The sequence below is a fragment of the Calonectris borealis genome, chromosome 11, assembly GCF_964195595.1.
Source record: "Calonectris borealis chromosome 11, bCalBor7.hap1.2, whole genome shotgun sequence".
Classification (NCBI taxonomy): Eukaryota; Metazoa; Chordata; class Aves; order Procellariiformes; family Procellariidae; genus Calonectris; species Calonectris borealis.
The window spans coordinates 24476889-24497297 of NC_134322.1; the positions used below are offsets into that span (position 1 = coordinate 24476889).

General features: G+C 54.0%; 4 non-coding genes across 4 annotated transcripts; all 4 read left to right on the forward strand.

The window, feature by feature from the left end:
- Positions 1–346: 346 nt before the first annotated feature.
- TRNAS-AGA (transfer RNA serine (anticodon AGA)) lies at positions 347–428 on the forward strand. The gene has a single exon. It is a non-coding gene; the product is annotated as a tRNA-Ser (tRNA).
- A 4405-nt stretch (positions 429–4833) lies between these two features.
- Positions 4834–4905, forward strand: TRNAG-UCC (transfer RNA glycine (anticodon UCC)). The gene has a single exon. It is a non-coding gene; the product is annotated as a tRNA-Gly (tRNA).
- A 1123-nt stretch (positions 4906–6028) lies between these two features.
- On the forward strand, positions 6029–6111 carry TRNAL-CAG (transfer RNA leucine (anticodon CAG)). Its single transcript has one exon. It is a non-coding gene; the product is annotated as a tRNA-Leu (tRNA).
- Positions 6112–11063: 4952 nt separating this feature from the next.
- On the forward strand, positions 11064–11135 carry TRNAQ-CUG (transfer RNA glutamine (anticodon CUG)). Its single transcript has one exon. It is a non-coding gene; the product is annotated as a tRNA-Gln (tRNA).
- The last annotated feature ends 9274 nt before the right edge of the window (positions 11136–20409 follow it).

Consider the following 20409-nt stretch of genomic DNA (forward strand, 5'->3'; position numbering starts at 1 on the left):
GATAAATTTGAGAAGCAAAGCAGGGTCCCACAACTGCCACCATCCCTGGTTGTCTCCACATAGCTGCCTTCCCTTCTTCTCTGGAAGCAGTCAAGACCAGCTGGGGAGTGGAACCACCTGGCCGTGGCAGGGTAACCCAGATGCCCGGCTGAGGACAAGGTGCTGGGAGCTGCAGCCATAGCCCCTGTGGTTATGCCCCTAAAGGCCTCTGGAAGCCTGGTACCTGTCATGCTCAGTGCAGGTCTGAACTGCAGGGCTCCGAGTGAAGCCTGGCCCTGAAACTCCCAGGGAGCCGGGTGTCATTGCACAGGGCATGTGATGAGCAGGGCAGAGAGGGCTGGAGCAGGTAGTTGTGGCCGAGTGGTGAAGGCGATGGACTAGAAATCCACTGGGGTTTCCCTGCGCAGGCTCAAATCCTGCCAACTACGGGGCGCAGTCCTCTTTTGGGCTGCCTGCAATTAACCACCCTGCAGCTGTGGGACTCGGCTCCAAACTGTACCTGGTGCCCAGGGAGACAGTAAAACCCCCTGGCCTACAGCACTTGTCCTTGCCCACCCCCCACCCCCACCCCACAAATTCCTGGGTGAATGGGAAATCCTGCTCCCATTGAGAAGGTAGGTAAGTTGTGGGAAGAGAACGGACCAGTGCTGAGTATGAGCCATGAAAAGAGGTCCGCTGTTGTTGGTTGTTGAGCAGAACTTAAGAGCCTGATCTCACCTGACACCCCGAGCGGCACAGCCATACCAGCTGTCTTCCCTACACCTGAAACTACAGCAGCTCATCTCCAAAGAGAGTCTGCGCAACGTGGCCCTCATTGCTAACGAAGAAGGGAAGACACCTCATGGATCTGAGATCTTGCCAGCACTCCCAAAGTGCCCCTCAGCCAGGCAGACGGGTGCGTGTGGAGCAGCAGGCAGAGCACAGCACAGGGCTCCCCCCACAAGGCAGTGGGTGTCCTGGGGACACAGGTGTTTCTCCCTTCCCATCAGGCAGCTCAATCCCAACTTCCCAGCTGCAAGTGGGGACCTCCAGGGCTCTGCAGGTTTGGAAGAGGACAAGGCTGGTGCTACTTTGGGAAACACCAATGTGATCAACTTGACCATCTGGGGGTTTTCTCCATCCTAGGCTGTTTGCTGCCTTGCCCGCTCACAGGTCCAGCCAGGGCCAAGCAGGAATTCCCAATGGGTGCTGTATTGGCTACATGTGGCTAGGTGTTGGTAGTGGAGGGGAGAGGGGTGCTGCAGGGTGGCCTCTGTGAGAAGAGCTAAGGGACTGTCCTGTGCCAGCCACAGCTGGTTCCAGCTGCCTCCACAACACTGAGCCATCTGTGAAGTTTGTGGCATGGAGAGCACCTGTGATGGAGCTCCAGGATGAGTTGCTCCTTCCCTTGCCGGGCCATGACATTTCATAGAATCATAGAATCGTAGAATCATTAAGGTTGGAAAAGACCTCTAAGGTCATCGAGTCCAACCGTCAACCCAACACCACTATGCCCACTAAACCATGTCCCTAAGTGCCTCATCTACACGTCTTTTAAATACTTCCAGGGATGGTGACTCTACCACTTCCCTGGGCAGCCTGTTCCAAGGCCTGACCACTCTTTCAGTAAAGAAATTTTTCCTAATTGTCCTGGTTTCGGCTGGGATAGTGTTAAATTTCTTCCTAGTGCTATGTTTTGGATTTAGTATGAGCTGAATGTTGATAACACTGATGTTTTCGGTTGTTGCTAAGTGCCCTCCTAGTCCAAGGACAGCTCCCATGCTTACTGACTGAGCTACGTACACAAGATGGGAGGGAACATAATCAGGACAGACAGCCCAGCTGGCTAATGGCGTATTCCATACCATGTGACGTCATGCTCAGTATATGAACGGTAGGCGTGATCCAGGAAGTACCGATCGCTACTTGGTTATCGGTCAGCGCGGGTGGTGAGCAATTGCATTGTGCATCATTCATTATGCATATTTTATCATTATCATTATTATTTTCCCTTTTCTGTTCTATTAAACTGTCTTTACGTCAACCCACAAGTTTTTCTCACTCTTACCCTTCCGATTCTCTCCCCGTCTCGCTGGGGTGGGGGGGAGTGAGTGAGTGGCTGCGTGGTATTTGGCTGCCTGCCAGGTTAAACCACGACACTAATGTCCAATCTAAACGTCCCTTGACGCAACTTGAGGCCATTTCCTCTCGTCCTATCGCTGTTACTTGGGAGAAGAGAATGACCCCCACCTCGCTACAACCTCCTTTCAGGTAGTTGTAGAGTGCGATGAGGTCTCCCCTCAGCCTCCTCTTCTCCAGCCTAAAGAGTTCGAGTTCCTTCAGCCGCTCCTCACCAGACTTGTGCTCCAGACCCTTCACCAACTTCGTTGCCCTTCTCTAGACACGCTCCAGCACCTCAATGTCCTTCTTGTAGTGAGAGGCCCAAAACTGAACACAGGATTCGAGGTGCGGCCTCACCAGTGCCCAGTACAGGGGCACGATCACCGCCCTACTCCTGCTGGCCACACTATTTCTGATACAAGCCAGGATGCTGTTGGCCTTCTTGGCCACCTGGGCACACTGCCGGCTCATGTTCAGCTGGCTGTCAACCAGCACTCCCAGGTCCTTTTCCTCTGGGCACTTTCCAGCCCCTCTTCCCCAAGCCTGTAGCGTTGCATGGGGTTGTTGTGAACCTCATACAATTGGCCTCAGCCCATCGATCCAGCCTGTCCAGGTCCCTCTGCACAGCCTTCCTACCCTCCAGCAGATCAACACTTCAATTGCAATGACCCTTCAAAAACAATCGGGAGTGGCCTCTTCCAGAAGTCCTCCTTGTCTGAGTGCTTCCATGAGCTGGCAGCAGGGAGATGGCTTGGGTATCTGCAAGGGAGCTCCCTGCTACCTGAGTACCTGATGGGCCAGAAACCAGAAGATCCCTTGGATATTGACTGTGAGGTCACTTCTGGCTCAGCAGGTGATGGGTCAGCCACAGGAACACTGCTTGCGCTAGGTGCTTGTCTTCATTCCATAGTGGATAGCACTGCATGGTATATCTTTTTATATCCGAACACTTCTTGGTCCAAAGGAAAAGGACAGCCCATCAGAGGGAGAACTGAGACCATGCGGTTTTGACAGTGTCAGAAATGGCCGTCAGGCAATCACAAAGCAATATGAGAACCCATGGGGAATGACGCTGTCAAAAGTTGCCTCTTTGCACATTTAGTGAGTGGGGGCTTCCTTGCCTGATGTGCTTCTGGGTACACGGGTAGTGGTGGCTGGTCCTGACAGTCAATCACAGGTCTGCCTGAGAGTTGGTGGGTATGATGAAGTCAAGAAATGGCTGTCAGCCAATCACAGAGCAGTATGAAAACATCTTAGTTACGGTGTTTAATAAGAAAATAGCAGCTGAAAGAAAATGGTACTCCCCGTGTCTGTAGGCAAAGGTAGGTCCTGGTTCGATGTACTTCTTCATTCATCAGTGCTGGCATGGGGATTCACCAAAGCAATCATCCACCACCAAAACCAGTAGCAGCACACGGCAGATTTTAGCCCAGGAACAGGTAATGGGTAGAGCCCTGCAAAGCAAATTACTTACGGGCCTGCAACATGGAATGCAGCAGATGCTCTTATCCAACCAAGTTATATAGAGCAAGAAACCTGAGCTAGAAATGATCCACCTGCCCTATTTGCACATTATACAATAGGAATAATAATCATTATCCTAGCGTTGCCTGCTTTTCACTCACCGATTGCTGAGCTAATACTAGACAAGTGTATTAGATATGGACATATCCAGTGCCTTAGACGAAATCCAGGCTAGTTGTTGTGCCTTTTTAAGTCCACCAAAGCCCACACCATACAACCACACGTGAGCTTGGGACAGCGTGAACGTGCCTCCATCTGGGGCAGGTGGAGACCTGTGTTAGCTCAGTGTTATGCCCAACGGTATTGCCAATGGGCACTGTATTGGCTACACATGGCAAGGTGTTGGTAGTGGAGGGGTTAGGGGGTGCTGCAAAGTGGCCTCTGTGAGAGGAGGTAAGGGTCTGCCCTGTGTCAGACACAGCCAGTTCCAGCTCCACAGTGGACCCACCGCACGACACATCGTCAAAGTTTGTGGTCCCTCTGTGAAAACATATTCCAGAAAGGGCAGAAATTGCCGGGCAGAGAGAGGTGGAAGGAACAAAAAGAGTGGGAAAGAGCAGAGGGAAGATGCACCCTGCTTGGGCAGGTAAAAGGGTCTAGGAGTGAAGGAGTAAAGTTGAGCCTGGGACAGGGGAGAGGAAAGGTGGTGGTTTATGTTTGTCTTTTTGTTTCTCACTACGTGAATCTGTTTTAATTGGCAAAAAATTATTTGTTCCCAAGTCAAGCTTGCTTTGCTCACAACAGTTTTTCCTAAGCCATGTCCTTGTGTTTATCTTGACCCTGGAGCTTTGTCGTCCTATTTTCAATGCACTGTCCCCCACTGAAGGTGCGGAGAGTAGTGAGCAGCCGGGTGGGTGTTTGGCTGTGCTTATACCACCACACAAATGCACCTACACTTGCATAGTACATGCACAGCTGGCACACGTATGAACGCAGATGGGGAGCGGCACCATTACCAGCACCCAGCAGCTTGAGATTCCCTAGCCAACATCTCACACACAGAGAAGCACACACACATCCCAGCAGCTTGATGTCATGTGTGTGCAGAGGCTGGAAAGAGGAGGCTGGCCAGTCTGTGAAGTAGAGGAGCAGGAGGCAGGCCAGTTTGTGAGCTGGAAGAGCGGAAGGTAGGTGAGGTTGGGAAGTGCAGGAGCAGGAGCAAGGCCAGGCTCTGGGCTGGAGGAGCAGGAGGCTGCAGTGCATCCAGGAGCGTTGGTGGTATAGTGGTGAGCATAGCTGCCTTCCAAGCAGCTGACCCGGGTTCGATTCCTGGCCAACGCAGACAAGCTTTTCTTCAGCCGGGCTCCACAGTGCCTTGCCTCTCCTGCTCCAAAACAGCCCAGCTTCCCTCAGCAAGTTCAGCTCCCATAGGGCAGTCGAGTCACTCCCCTTGGCTCCCCCTGCAGCCTTGCCTCATGGCCAGGCCTTGGGGCACCTCAAAACCCAGCAGACACAGGCCTGGTTTTCAGCCAGGCCAGCCTTGGCAAAAGCACACTGCGGGCGCTGCTTTGGGCCATACAGAGATTCTCAGGGAGTGTTGAAGCACTGGAGCAGGTGCCCAGAGAACTTTGGGATTCTCCATGCCTGCGTATCGCACTCAAGTTTCAATGGGGCTCAGGCACTGAGCAGCCTGCTCTAGCTTTGGGGCTAGCCCTGCTTTGAGCAGGCATTTGGACTAGTGACCTCCTGAGATGCCATCCATGAAGCAACAAGTCCCAGAGAGAGCTGTGCCCTCCTTCCTCTGCACCATGGGCAGTAAGTGAGCCTCTTCCCCACAGCAACTGGAGCTCAGTCGTTGCTCAGCACTTGGCGCATCTCCTGTCCTTTCGCCTTGACTCTCCAGCCCCTTTCCCACACACTGGCTCCTTGAGACCGGCACAGTGCTCGCCCAGGGGTTGGTGTGGCAGAGACCTCCTTGCCCAGCCTTCCCGGCCCCAGGCAGGGAAGAAGGAAGCACCCTTGTTGCCCCAAGGAACCATCCATGAGGCAGCACTGCCGGCCAAGTGCTTGGCTTGCATATCCTGGGGCTCTGTAGGGAATGGAGGAAGTCATGGGAAAGGTACACGTGTGCCTGGAGCCCCTTGACCGGATGTTGGCAGGTGCAGAGCCGTAACTTGCTGACGGTTCCTTTGGTTGCTCCCGTGAAGGATTGCCTCGGGCTTTGTGAGACACATCGGAAGTGTGCTGCCCCTGTGCTGGGTACTCCTGTTCCACGTGGCCTGAAGTGCCTGGAGGTGCTGTGGTCACCTGCCAGCAGCCCTCGGTGGGGGTGGGCAAGGGTGCTCCCAGGCGCAGCTCCCCCTGCAGCAGTGCCAGGAGGAGGCTGGCTGAGCTGGGCTGGCTCTGGCAGCTGCAGGGGGAGGAACGGCAGCAGCCGAGGCAGCGCTAGCAGCAGCAGCAGAGGGTCAGGATGGCCGAGCGGTCTAAGGCGCTGCATTCAGGTTGCAGTCTCCCTGGGAGGCGTGGGTTCGAGTCCCACTCCTGACAGGCTCCTCTCTCTTGGTTTCCTGCCCTTTCCCTGCCTTGCTCCTCTAGGCACTCTGGATCAGGCCTTGCTGCATGTCCCAGCCACCACTAGCAGGGGGACTTAGAACAGAAACGTGGGTGGACAGGAGACTCCCTAGGCAATTCCACTTTTCCACTCTCCCCTATAAAACTCACATTCTGCATGCCTCTTGCTCTCAAAGGCGGCTCTTTGCATATTCTTCAAACACTCACCCACAAAATCCTCTCTCCCTGCTTCCACTTTACCCTCCAACGGTGGGCGGAAAGCATTTCAGGGTGTCTGAGAGTGCGTCCTCCTGCTCCAAGCAGGCTCACACCAGCTGACCAGTGCTTTGTCCTTTCAGGTCATAAAATACCTTGAGGACAGACGTTTCACAGCCTCTCTGGACCCCTGTTCCCATGCTTAGGCACCCTCAGGGTGATCATTTTTGTCCGTTCTGCTGGTTTTGGCTGCGGTAGAGTTAATTTTCTTCATGGTAGCTAGTATGGGGCTATGGTTTGGATTTGTATTGGAAACAGTGTTGATAACACAGGGAGGTTTTAGTCACTGCTGAGCAGGGCTTACACAGTCAAGGCCGTTTCTGCTTCTTACCCCACCCCACCAGCGAGTAGGCTGAGGGTGCACAAGAAGGTGGGACGGGACACAGCTGGGACAGCTGACCCCAACTGACCAAAGCGATATTCCACATCATATGATGTCATGCTCAGCATGTAGAGCTGGGGGAAGAAGAAAGAAGGGGGGACATTCGGAGTTATGGCATCTTGTCTTCCCACGTAGCCGTTACGCGTGATGGAGCCCTGCTTTCCTGGAGATGAGATGGCTGAACACCTTCCTGCCGAAGGGAAGTAGTGAATGAATTCCTTGTTTTGCTTTGCTTGCATGCGTGGCTTTTGCTTTACTTATTTAACTGTCTTTATCTCAACCCACGAGTTTTCTCACATTTACTCTTCTGATTGTCTCCCCCATCCCACCAGGGGGGAGTGAGAGGGCAGCCGTGTGGTGCTTAGTTGCCGGCTGGGGTTAAACCACGACATTTGTGTAGTCAGTCACAAAGTGCCTGTTCAATTTCTGACCACCGACTCTCATCCTCCGGCCATGGCAGTAATCTCCTTGTAGGCACGGGGAGGCTCCCATTAGATCCACGCTAGGCCTTTTCTTCTGCCGGCTAAGCAAGCCTTGGGTGCTCAGCCTCTCCTCACAAGGTCAGAGCCCCCGGCCCCTGTCTATCCTAGGGATCCTGCGCAGAACTTGCTCCAGTTTATCATCACCTTTCCTTGCTTCCCCAGATAGTCCTTCTTTGCCTTTTTTGGAGACTAGGGCAATATTTCCCTCTCATCAGTCATCAGGGAGCTCCCCTGCCCTCAAGTCAACTCTCAAGTGCTTTCAGTGCAGACACTCAGGCTAACGCCGAGAGACATCCCTCCCCATTGGTCATTGCTGACACGCAGAATACAGTGGAGTAAGTTTAGGCAGAACATCCAGACTGCACAATCACGTATGGGAGAAGCTACTCGCCCCTCCAGGGATGAGGCAAAGCTCAATGGCAAGGATGACCATTGTGGGCTGGAGGGAGGGCCACGAGGGCCTTGCTTATCCTCATCAGGCTCTGCCACAGCCTGTTTTTTCCATCCATGAGCCCAGGCAGATTCGTAACAAGGAAGAGCAGATCAGAGGGTCAGGCAGGTCTCTTTCAAGTGACTTCTCCATGGGATCTCCATTGCCATGTCCCTTGATGACTTAACCAGGCCCTCACGCTTCTTCCAACCAGGGCTCTGGGCTCAGCTTGGGAAGTGGGGAACCTGTTGGAAAAGAGCACATTGAGGAGTAGGAGAAATGCCCGCATCCTTCCCTGAAAGAGACCCACACCCAAATTGACCTGTTTTGCGCAGCAAGGTCACCCCAGAGGCCAGAGGCCTGGATGGCCTGCTTTTGAGGAGAGGCTCAGGGCAGGGAGCCACAAGCTCACGGCTCTTTTTCCTGGGTCAGGGATGGGGTGGCCCATTCCATGCATTTCAAACTACAAAGGGACATCGGATCAGTGTCCCAGAGCACCTGGGAGTCATCGTGATGTGGAAGAGTTGGGAAAAACCCTGAGCTCCAGGCAAACATGAGTCACCCTGCCATGGACTTCAGTGAACATGGTGCCCTGGTCTCCGGCGTGCCAGGGATACCAGAGCTCATAGCCTCACTCCAGCTCTTCCAGGGCTACACCTTGCACCCTGTCACTTCTTTTACCAAAGAAACAGCTGACATTTCCTTTGTATCAACTTGTGAGTGACAAGATCACTTGCTGCATCTTATGACTGTTACCTCTTGCCTTTTTGCAGTGCAGCTCTCAGGAGAGTCTGTCTCCATCCTTTCCATAACCTCCTGTAGCTGCTGAGAGACAGCAGTTCCGTCCCCTTCTCCTCTCCTTGCCTCCGCTCCTCCAGGATCCACAAACCCTATTTATCTCACACGCATGGAAAAACACTCATACCCCAGCAGCTTGAGGTAGGGTGTGTGAAGGGGGCTGGAAGGAGGAAGCAGGCCAACTTGTAAACTGAAGGAACGGGAAGGAGGCAAGACTGGGAAGTGGAGGAGCTGGAGGCTTCCCAGCCAGTGTTTGTCTTCCCATTTCTTCAGGCTCTGGAGGGAATGGGAGGAAGTCATGGGAAAGGTACACGTGTGCCTGGAGCCCCTTGACCAGATGTTGGCAGGTGCAGAGCCGTAACTTGCTGACGGTTCCTTTGGTTGCTCCCGTGAAGGATTGCCTCGGGCTTTGTGAGACACATTGGAAGTGTGCTGCCCCTGTGCTGGGTACTCCTGTTCCACGTGGCCTGAAGTGCCTGGAGGTGCTGTGGTCACCTGCCAGCAGCCCTCGGTGGGAGCAGGGCAAGGGTGCTCCCAGGAGCAGCTCCCCCTGCAGCAGTGCCAGGAGGAGGCTGGCTGAGCTGGGCTGGCTCTGGCAGCTGCAGAGGAGGAATGGCAGCAGCAGTGACACCAGCAGTGGGTCAGGATGGCAAAGCAAAGGCGCTGCACTCAGGTTGCACTCTCCCTCGGAAGCGTGGGTTTGAGTCCCACTCCTGCCAGGCACTTCTCTCTTGGTGGCCTCCTCCATGGCTTCTCTCTCTTGGCCTCCTTCCCTCTCCTCAGTGGAGGCTCCTTGCTCCTCTGGGGGATCTGCTCAGCCTGCTGACCGGGTCTTCTTGCATGTCCCAGCTCCTGTGGACAAAAACAAAACTCACATTCTGCATGCCTCTCACCCTCAGATGCGTCTCTTTGGACATTCTTCAAACGTTCACCCACAAAATCCTCTCTCCCTGCTTCCACTTTAGCCTCCAACAACCCTTCTGGGCAGAAGGCATTTCAGGGAGTCAGAGGGTGCATCCTCCTGCTTCAAGCAGGCTCACACCAGCTAATCACTGCTTTGCCCTTTTGCGTGATAAAATACCTTGAGGACAGACATTTCACATGGACCCCTGTTCCCATGCCTAGGCACCCTCAGGATGATCATTTTTGTTCGTGTAACCGGTCACAAAGTGCCTGTTAAATTTCTGACCATGGCTCTCATCCTCCAGCCATTGCAGTAACCTCCTTGTAGGCACGGGGAGGCTCCCATTAGATCCACGCTAGGCCTTTTCTTCTGCCGGCTAAGCAAGCCTTGGGTGCTCAGCCTCTCCTCACAAGGCCAGAGCCCCCGGCCCCTGTCTATCCTAGGGATCCTGCGCAGAACTTGCTCCAGTTTATCATCACCTTTCCTTGCTTCCCCAGATAGTCCTTCTTTGCCTTTTTTGGAGACTGGGGCAACTTTTCCCTCTCATTAGTCATCAGGGAGCTCCCCTGCCCTCTGCTCCCAAAGCTGGAGACCTCCTGAGATGCGTCCTTCCCTCTTTCGGGCCCAGTGGCCCATTCTCTAGCTGCCAATCCAGGATGCAGCGCTGACCAGCAGGGTTCAACCCAGAAAGTTTCCCTGAACTGGCAGGTCCTCACCAGCAAACATGGACAGCCCAGTGGGAAGAGGGGCCGGTGGGAGTAAAGGCCCACCAGTAAGAGGCCAACAGGGACATCGCAGGCTCTGGGGCATTTCTCTCCAACACTGCTGACAGGACAGAGGCATCCTCATGCAATCCCACCCCAGGTTGCACGAGCACTGGTGCCATTTTTCAGAAGGACCGCAGTCAGGAAGTATGAGCCACAGAAGAGGTCTTCCTGTGCACACAGGAAGAGGAAGAGGGGACGTGCACAAGGTGGTATCAGAGCATGCCGGAGCACGTTGTGATTGAGGGAGACGCTGAAGGAGCTGTGTTTGTTCAGCCTGGAGAAGAGAAGGTGAGGGGGCTTCCGCTATGTGAAGGTGTCTCTCTGGCTTGCCAAGACCTGCCCTCAGCCAGAAAGACCTCGGGAGTGCAGGAGTGTTGAACCTCATGCCCTGCCCTCTCTCTTGGTCGCCTCATTCAGCAAGGTCAGGAGCTCGGCTAGGACTGCAACCAAGAGTAAGGATATCTGGTTAAGGGCTGCTTAGTGTGAGCTACAAGGTGAGAAACAGGAGAGGCAGTTACTTACCCAGGCAGATTGACAGGCTGTCCAACATGGGGGTGAAGGGAGGCAGCAGCCGACACTGAAAGTGCTCGCATCGAACCACCGATCGCTGGGCCATGAATGCACTCTGTGAGGTGCAATGTTGAAGAGGTTAAGCTGGAAAGTTCCTAACCAGGTGTAACTATGCAAAAGCAAGGTTACCAGCCTGGGTCTTGTAAGAAAGGGCATGCCCAGGCTTGCGCAAAGAGCTCTGCCAGTCCCCTGAAAGGCCCAGTGAGCAGAGAGTGCCCTGTGGCCCCAGAGGAAGGCTGCACTTGGTGGTGGTGAGGGAGATGGAGAGACTGTCAGGCTCAGCCAGGAGCATAGGGCTCAGCGAGGGTGGCCAGAGAGGAAAGACAGCAGGTGTCTAGGAGGTCCCATGGTGTAATGGTGAGCACTCTGGACTCTGAATCCAGCGATCTGAGTTCAAATCTCAGTGGGACCTTGACCTTTTGGCTCCCTCAGGGCTTTCCTCAGCATGCTTACACCTTAAGAGCCTAGCTGTTGAGTCAATTGTTTAATGCACTCTGATCATCCTTCCTTTCCTGTGCTCCCAGCCCTGGGACTGACATCAGCGCCCCTTCTCCTGCCCTGTGCCCACCACACCTCTGCAGCTATCCTGAGCACTGGCCCCTGCCCCCTCTCTGCTCCCTTGTTCTTGATGGCTGCTCCTGGATGAGGGGATCCAGCGGCGGCTCAGCAAATCACACAACAGCTGAGGTGGAGATCATGCAGTCCAAGTCTGGCTCAAAGCAGAGTCAAGTAGAGGAGGCTATTGAGCACCTTGTCTGGTTGGATGTTGGACATCTCCGAAGATGGAGACTTACAACATTCCCTGGGCAACCCTTTCCCATGTGGGACAACAGCAAATCGGGGCAACTGTGTGGGGCATTACTTTCATTTCCACTCCCTCCATTGCTTCTTGCTCTCTCCATTTCTCTGAGGCTTTTCTGTCCCTCTTTTGCCTGCTTGTTTATTTTTGATCCTGTGGTATCACTTCAAGGGAGCTCCACCCACAACTAGCAGTGCTCCATGCTTGGGGTTATAGTTGATGCCATGGGAGAGGGCAGGATCTCCCTCTTCCTTGCAGAGCACGTGGCTAACTGAGGGAGGACGAGAACAAACCACCACGAGTCTCCAGTTATGCTGCACAAAGTCTTTAATGAGAAGGAGGAAATGCAGTGGCACAGAACAGAGACCAAGAAACACGTCTGCAGGGTTCAGGGAGGCACAGAGAATGGCCCATTTCCCAACAACAAGCTCCACGCAAGGTGTTTGCCTTTCCAGTTTCCTGCTAGCAATCCCAGCCCACCAAGAATCGTTCGAACTCCAGCACCCTCCCCCCAACAGCAGGACATTCAGCAAAGCAGAAGAGAATGAGCCCTTTCTCGAGGAGCTCAGAGCAAGGCAGAGCCAGAGGAGACACAGCAAGGCCTGCCATGCAGCGAGGAGTAATGGGCACAGGTCCCTGCTGCCAGCTGGGATGAGGTCACCCAACCCGTCTGCAAGCCGTGGCCACGCTCCTGCTGCTGCAGGGTCCCCGTCTTCCTTCCTGCTCCAAAGGGGCTGATTCGCCGGCTTCAGCAGTTCAGACTGCAGTGGGGAGGAGGCAGACACAGCCCTGAGCCCCCCAGACCAAGGGAGCCCCCAGAAGAGATGGGAACCCCCCCGGCGCTGAGGGAGCTCCCAACAGCAGCTGACAGAGAGGATCCCACGGCTGTGCTCTGAGGGAAAGAGGTGAGGATGGGGCCCGGCAGGGTCACCACCACCGGGGAGGCCTGGATGGCCACCGACGAGTCAGCGCAGCGGACGACACAGGGCTCACTGCAGCTGCTTGCGAGTGGGGTTGGGCCGGAGGCGCCGCAGGGGCGTGGGAGACAGGGTCTGAAGCAAGACATCTCTCGGTGAGGGAGGCAAAGCTGAAACACAGAGCACAGAGGAAACACGGACCCCAACGTCAGCCTGTCTATCGTTTACGCAGATCTCTCTGCTTCCACGGACACTCTTTGCTGCCCTTCATCTCCATTTCTAGCTCCATGTCCAGAAAGGGCCTGCACCTGATCTCGCTAACACGCACTACAGGCGTGACAGCTCACCTCAAGGCTAGATTTGAAGGACTGGGAGCAAAGATGTGCCTAACTGGCTGCTGATTCCACCAGGAGAGATGGCACTGATGTACTTGGCCCTTTGCTTAGAGACCATCTGCCTAAGGCAGAAATCCTGGTGGTCAGACCTCCCTGCAGCTGAGCCCCATTGATCCCCTTCTGCTTGAAAGAACGCCCCTCTTCCCAGCTCTCCCCAGCCACCTCCACCAAAAGGGAAAGGGGTCACAGCCCTTAAACAGTTCTATTGCGGGGCCAAGCGGAGGCAGCCCAAGTATCAACCTGAGTAGCCACCATGAGAGCAGTTCAGCCCACAGGGAGAGATGGAGCGGATTCAGGCTTACCTCGTTCCTGGAGGAAAGGGAGGCAAGAGAGGAGGATGCAGGGCCTGGAGCAGCGCAGGCTTTTATGCCGTGTCCCTGAGCCCTGTGGGGCCACAAACATTCCTTGCTCATGAAACATCTGAACACCTCGTAGTTGCTGCTTGCTGAGGCCTTCCTGGTGATTAAGCCTCTGCCTCTTTCATCAGAACTGTTGTGCTCCCACTTCATACCATCTAGAATCACAGAATGAATCATAGAATGGTTTTGGGGTGGAAGGGACCTTAAAGATGATCTACTTCCAACCCCCCTGCCATGGGCAGGGATACTTTCCACTGGCTCAGGTTGCTCAAAGCCCCAACCAACCTGGCTTTGAATACTACCAGGGAGGGGGCATCCACAACTTCTCTCAACGACCTGTTCCAGTGTCTCACCCCCCTCATACGAAAGAATTTCTTCCTCATATCTAATCTAAATCTACCCTCTCTCAGTTTAAAGCCATTACTCCTTGTCTTATCACTACACTCTCCCTCCTCATATTTCCTGAAGGTATCTCGGGAGCCTTCTCTTCTCTAGGCTAAACAATGCCAACTCCCACTGTCCATGTCCCTGACAAAGATGTTAAATAATAATGTCCCTGAGGGACTCCACTCGTCACTGGTCTCCATCCAGACATCGAGCTGTTGACTGCAACTCTTTGAGTGGGACCATCCAGCCAATTCCTTATTCACCGAGTAGTTCACCCGTCAAATCCACGTCTCTTCATTTTAGAGACAAGGATGTTGTGCGGGACAGTATCAAATGCTTTGCACAAGTCCAGGTAGACGACGTCAGTTGCTTTTCCCTTATCCACCAATGTTGTAACCCCATCATAGAAGACCACCAAGTTTGTCAGGCACAATTTCCCTTAGGGAAGCCCTGTTGGCTGTCATCAATCACCTCTCTGTTTTTCATGTGCCTTAGCATAGTTTCCAGGAGGATCCGCTCCATGATCTTGCTGGGCACAGAGGTGAGCCTGCAGTTCCCCACGTCTTCCTTTTTTCACTTTTTAAAAATGGGGGTTATGTTTCCTCTTTTCCAGTCACTGGGAATTTCACCAGTTGCCACGACTTTTCAAATTTGATGGATAGCGGCTTAGTCACTTCAGCTGCCAGTTCCTTCGGGACCCCTGGATGCATCTCGTCAAGTCCCATGGACGTGTGCACATTCAGGTTCCTTAGATGGTCTCGAACCTGACCTTCTCCTATAATGGGCGGTACTTCATTCTCCCAGTCCCTGCCTTTGGATTCTGTAAGTTGGGTGGCGTGGCTAGAGCACTTGCCGGTGAAGACCGAGGCAAAAACTTGTTGAGTACCTCTGTCTTCTCCATGTTGGTTGTAGCCAGGTCTCCCATTCTGCTCATCCGGGGAGATGCAGTTTATTTCATGTTCCTATGCTGTCATAGGTACCTGAAGAAACCCTTGTTATTTTTCATGTCCCTAGGCAAGTTCAGCTCCAGCTTTGCCTTGGCTTTCCTGATCCCTCCCTTGCATTCCCAGGCCGTATCCCTATAATCTCCCTAGGATGTGTATCCCTGCCTCCACTGCCTATGCATTTTGGTTTTGTGTTTTAGTTTGGCTAAGAGGTGTTGACTGAGCCAAGCTGCCTCCCCTGCCTGACTTCTTGCCCGTTGGGCTTGAGAGCTCTAGCGCCCTAAAGAAAAATGTCTGTCAATATCGCCCAGCTCTCATTTGCTCCTTCGTCTCTGAGGGCAGTTTCCCAAGGGATCCCACGCAGTAGCGCAGCGCCCTAAACAGCCAAAAGTTTGCCTTTCTGAGGTTTAGGGTCCTGCCTCTACTTTATACCTGTCCTGTACCCCTCAAGATTGAGAATTCCACCAGGGCATGACCGCTGCAGCCCAGGCTACCTCCAATCTTGACTTCTCTGATAAGTTCTTCCGTACTAGTAAACAACAGGTCCAGCAGTGCCTCTCCTCTGGTCGGGCTCTCCATCACCTGTACTAGGAAGTTGTCCTCAACACACTCCAGTAGTTTTCTGGGCTGCTTGCAGTGCATTTGCCGCTTTGCCAGTACATGTCTGTGTGGTTCAAGTCCCCTATCAGGATCAGGGCCTGGTGAGCATGATGCTTCCTATCATCGAACCGATTCATCGGGGTCCCAGATTCATAAGGCCATAAATCGGAGGTCTCAGGCTAGTGTGAAGGAAGGTTTTAAGTGGGTTTGTGTCATACGGATTGCCTTTATCACACTGTCCTTTTCACGGCAAGTGTGGTGACCAGTGACGGTGAAACTCAGCCATGAGGGAAACCTCAAGTCAGCTCTCAAGTGCTTTGAGTGCAGGTACTCAAGCTAACCCTAAGAGACACTTCTCCAATGGGTCATCGTAGACACACGGAGACAGCAGGTAAGTTCAGGCAGAACGTCCAGACTGCACAATCCCATACAGGAGAAGAGATGCACCTCTCCAGGGATGTGGAAAAGCTCAATGGCAAAGACGGATGGTTGCGGGCTGGTGGGAAGGCCCTTGTGGGCAGGAGTGAGGGCCACGAGGACCTTGCTTACCCTCATCAGGCCCTGCCACAGCCTGTTTTTTCTGTCCATAAGCCCAGGCAACAAAGGCAGATTCATAACAATGAAGAGCAGACCAGAGGGTAAGGCAGGTCTACTTTCAAGTGACTTCTCCATGGGACCTCCATAGCTATGTCCCTTGATGACTTGAACAGGCCCTCACACTTCTTCCAACCAGGGCTCTGGGCTCAGCTTGGGAAGTGGGGAACCTGTTGGAAAAGAGCAAATTGAGGCGTAGGAGGGTGATCAAAGAAAGGCCCGTGTCCTTCCCTGAAAGAGACCCACACCCAAATTGACCTGTTTAGCTCAGCAAGAGAATGCCAGAGGCCAGAGGCCTGGATGGCCTGCTTTTGAGGAGAGGCTCAGGGCATGGAGCCACAAGCTCACGGCCCTTTTTCCTGGGTCAGGGATGGGGTGGCCCATTCCATGCATTTCAAACTACAAAGGGACATTGGAACATTTTCCCAGAGCACCTGGGAGTCATCGTGATGTGGAAGAGTTGGGAAAAACCCTGAGCTCCAGGCAAACATGAGTCACCCTGCTGTGGACTTCAGTGGACACGATGCCCTGGTGCCAGGGATAACAGAGCTCATAGCCTCATTGCTCCCAAAGTGCTGCTTTCTTCAAGGACATTTCCACACATTGTAGCACCATTCCTGAAACAACTGGTGCTTCTGTGGAATTTCATGCTGCTGCTGCCTTCCAAGACGTTGCCTTTCAGCGGCTGATCAAGGGCCCATGAGACTCAGTGCACCCCAGAATAATGATGGTTAGTAGGGACCTCTGGAGGTTCTCTGGGACGACTTCCCGCTCCCAGCAGACCAAACTTCCTAGTTACCTCAGGAAGCTCTGGGTCTTGCCCCATCGACTTCTGAACACTGCCACTGTTCGGAGAGGTCACTGTCTCTTGGGCAGCTCTTCCAGGGCTGCGCCGTGGTGCCCCCTGTCACTTCTTCTCCCACAAAGACAGCTGGCATTTCCCTTGGTGCAACTTGTTAGTGTTGATCTTGCCCTTTTGCAGTGCACCTCTCAGGAGAGTCTGGCTCCATCCTTACACAACCTCCTGTAGCTGTTGGGAGACTGCAGTTCTTCACTTGCCTGGAATTTTCCTCTCATTGGCCCATCAGCTACTCAGGTACCAGTGACCTTGCAAGCAGCATCCAAGCCATGGGCCTCCTTCTTTCCTACCAGGTATTCAGGCACAAGTGACCTCACAAGCACCTAGTGCTGCCATGAGCCTACCCAGGCCCATCAGCTGCAGAGCCAGAAGTGACTTCACAGTCAACATCCAAGCCATGTTCTGGCTTCTGGCCAGTCAGGCCCTCAAGCAGCAGGGAGCTCACCTGCAGATACCCATGCTGTCTTCCCGTTGACAGCTTGTGAAGCACTCAGACCAGGAGGACTTCTGGAAGAGGAAACTCTGGATTGTCTTGGAAAGGTGACAACAATTGGGAGAGGTTCCTGAGGCCTGGAAGAAAGTCAGTGTCACTCCTATCTTCCAGAAGGGCACAAAAGAGGACCTGGGGACCTGCAGGCTGACCAGCTTCACCTCGATCCCTGGGAAGGGGAAGAGCAACTCGTCCTGGAAACCCCGTCCAGCCAAATGAAGAATATGAAGGTGATTGTTTTTCTTATTACGCTATTCCTAGGCCATTTCTGTGTGACTGTGCTCTCCTCTTTTTGGGGGGGTGTGTGTTTGTGTGTGTGTGTGTGAGGTATTGGCCAGGGAACTTCAGCTTGCATCAAACCAAAATGGGCACACTAGTCCAGATGCGGCCTCTGCAGTGCCAAGGGAAGGGCAACGATCCTTCCCCTCAGCTTTCATCGATGAGCTTGTGTTGGAAAGGAGCTTTCGAGATGACCCACTCTAACCATGTATGCACCAACCAGGTACGCTTTCAGCTGAGCAGGGGCTTGAGGCCTGGTGCCCACCCCACCAGCCAGAGGCTCTCACAGCTGAGCCTCCCAGGCCCACAAGTGGGCCACCAGGAGATGGTAGTGAGGGTGCCAGCACTGGTGAGAAAATGCCAGGGGTATGGGGTAGGGTCTGGAGGTGGACGTGAAGTAAATACCAGGATTAGGAGTGAAGGCTCCCTCCGGGAATTGCAGGGAAAGCTGTGCTGGGACACAGACAGATGGAGCCAGACTCTCCTGAGAGGGGCACTGCAAAAGGCAGGAGGCCACAATCACAAGTTGCCACAAGGGAAATACCAGCTCTGTCTGTGTGAAAAGAAGTGAAAGGGGCGCGGTGTATTCCTGGGAGAGCTGCTCAAGAGACAGTGACCTCTCCGAACAGTGGCAGTGTTCAGGAGTTGAAGGGAGCCTTCTGAGGTAACTGGGAAGCTTGGTCTGCTTGGAGCGTGAGGTTGTCCCAGAGAAACTCCAGAAGTACCATCCATCCCAAATTATTCTGGGGTGCACCGGGTCTCATGGGCTCCTGAGCAGCCACTGAAAGGCAATGCCTTGGAAGGCAGCAGCGGCACAAGATCGCACAGAAGTACCAGTTGTTTCAGGAATGCTGCTAAGACCTGAGGAAATGCCCCTGAGGAAAGCGGCACTTTGGGGCTATGAGCTCTGGTATCCCTGGCACGCCTGAGACCAGGGCACTGTGTCAGCTGAAGTCCATGGCAGGGTGACTCGTGTGCGCCTGGAGCTCAGGGTTTTTCCCAACTCTTCCACATCACGATGACTCCCAGGTGCTCTGGGACACTGATCCAATGTCCCTTTGTAATTTGAAATGCATGGAATGGGCCACCCCATCCCTGACCCAGGAAAAAGAGCCGTGAGCTTGTGACTCTGTGTCCTGAGCCTCTTCTCAAAAGCAGGCCATCCAGGCCTCTGGCCTCTGGGATGACCTTGCCACGCAAAACAGGTCAATTTGGGTGTGGGTCTCTTTCAGGGAAGGACTTGAGCATCTCTTTGATCACAAAATCGGGCCGTGGTAGAGCCTGATGAGGTTAAGCAGGATCCTCGTGGCCGTCACTCCTGCCCACAAGGGGCTTTCCTCCAGCCCACAATGGTCTTTCCTTGCCGTTGAGCTTTGCCACATCCCTGCTGAGGTGCGTCTCTTCTCCCATATGGGATTGTGCAGTCTTCACCTTCTGCCTGAGCTTACCCACTGTCTCCTGTGTGTCTACAAGGACTCGCAGGGAGAAATGTCTCTCAGGGTTAGCCTGAGTGCCTGCACTGAAAGCACTTGAAAGCTGCCTTGAGGTGTCCCTCATAGCTGAATTTCACCATGATTCGTGGACAAGCTCACCATGAAGAGGGCAAAGTGACAAAGGCAATCCGTGTGATACAAACCCACTTAAAATCTCTGCACAGCTAGCCTGAGACCTCCGAGTTAATTGGCCTTATGAAGCTGGGACACAGATGAATTGTTTCGATGTTTGATGCTGTGAAAAGTGAGTACAATATTTTGGATGAAAGAGGCAAGGGCTTAATCACCAGGAAGGCCTCAGCAAGCGGCAACTAGGAGGTGTTTAGATGCTTCATGAGCAAGGAATGTTTGTGGCCCCACGGGGCTCAGGGACACGGCATAAAAGCCTGCGCTGCTCCAGGCTCTGCATCTTCTTCTCTTGCCTCCCTTTCCTCCAGGAACGAGGTAAGCCTGAGTCCGCTCCATCTCTCCCTGTGGGCTGAACTGCTCTCATGGTGGCTACTCAGGTTGATACTTGGGCTGCCTCCGCTTGGCCCCGCAATAGAACTGTTTAAGGGCTGTGACCCCTTTCCCTTTTGGTGGAGGTGGCTGGGGAGAGCTGGGAAGAGGGGCGTTCTTTCAAGCAGAGGGGATCAATGGGGCTCAGCTGCAGGGAGGTCTGACCACCAGAATTTCTGCCTTAGGCAGATGGGCTCTAACCAAATGGCCAAGCACATCCAGTGCCTTCTTCAACGCAGCAATGGTTGTTCTGGAGATGGGGTATGATCAGTCTTTCCACAGGTGCTTTAAACCCACTGTGCTGGGTCCTACCCCAAGAGTGGGTCAGCCTTCCTTTACCGTGCAACTGGCCGGGCACAATGAGTGCCGTGGCAGCTGTAGGCACACTGTGTGTTTTCAAAACAAAGGGTGACAACGGAGAGAACTTAGGAAAAGAAAGACCGACAGTTATTGAGGTTTGTGCTCCCTGCCTGCTCTGTGTTTCAGCTTTGCCTCCCTCACCGAGAGATGTCTTGCTTCAGACCCTGTCTCCCCCGCCCCTGCGGCGCCTCCGGCCCAACCCCACTCGCAAGCAGCTGCAGTGAGCCCTGTGTCGCCCGCTGCGCCGACTCAACAGTGGCCATTGAGGCCTCGCCCGTGGTGGTGACCCTGCCGGGCCCCATCCTCACCTCTTTCCCTCAGAGCACAGCCGTGGGATCCTCTCTGTCAGCTGCTGTTGGGAGCTCCCTCAGCACTGGGGGGGTTCCCATCTCTTCTGGGGGCTCCCTTGGTCTGGGGGGCTCAGGGCTGTGTCTGCCTCCTCCCCACTGCAGTCTGAACTGCTGAAGCCGGCGGATCAGCCCCTTTGGAGCAGGAAGGAAGACGGGGACCCTGCAGCAGCAGGAGCGTGGCCACGGCTTGCAGACGGGCTGGGTGTCCTCATCCCAGCTGGCAGCAGGGACCTGTGCCCACTGCTCCTCGCTGCATGGCAGGCCTTGCTGTGTCTCCTCTGGCTCTGCTTTGCTCTGAGCTCCTCGAGAAAGGGCTCATTCTCTTCTGCTTTGCTGAATGTCCTGCTGTTGGGGGGAGGGTG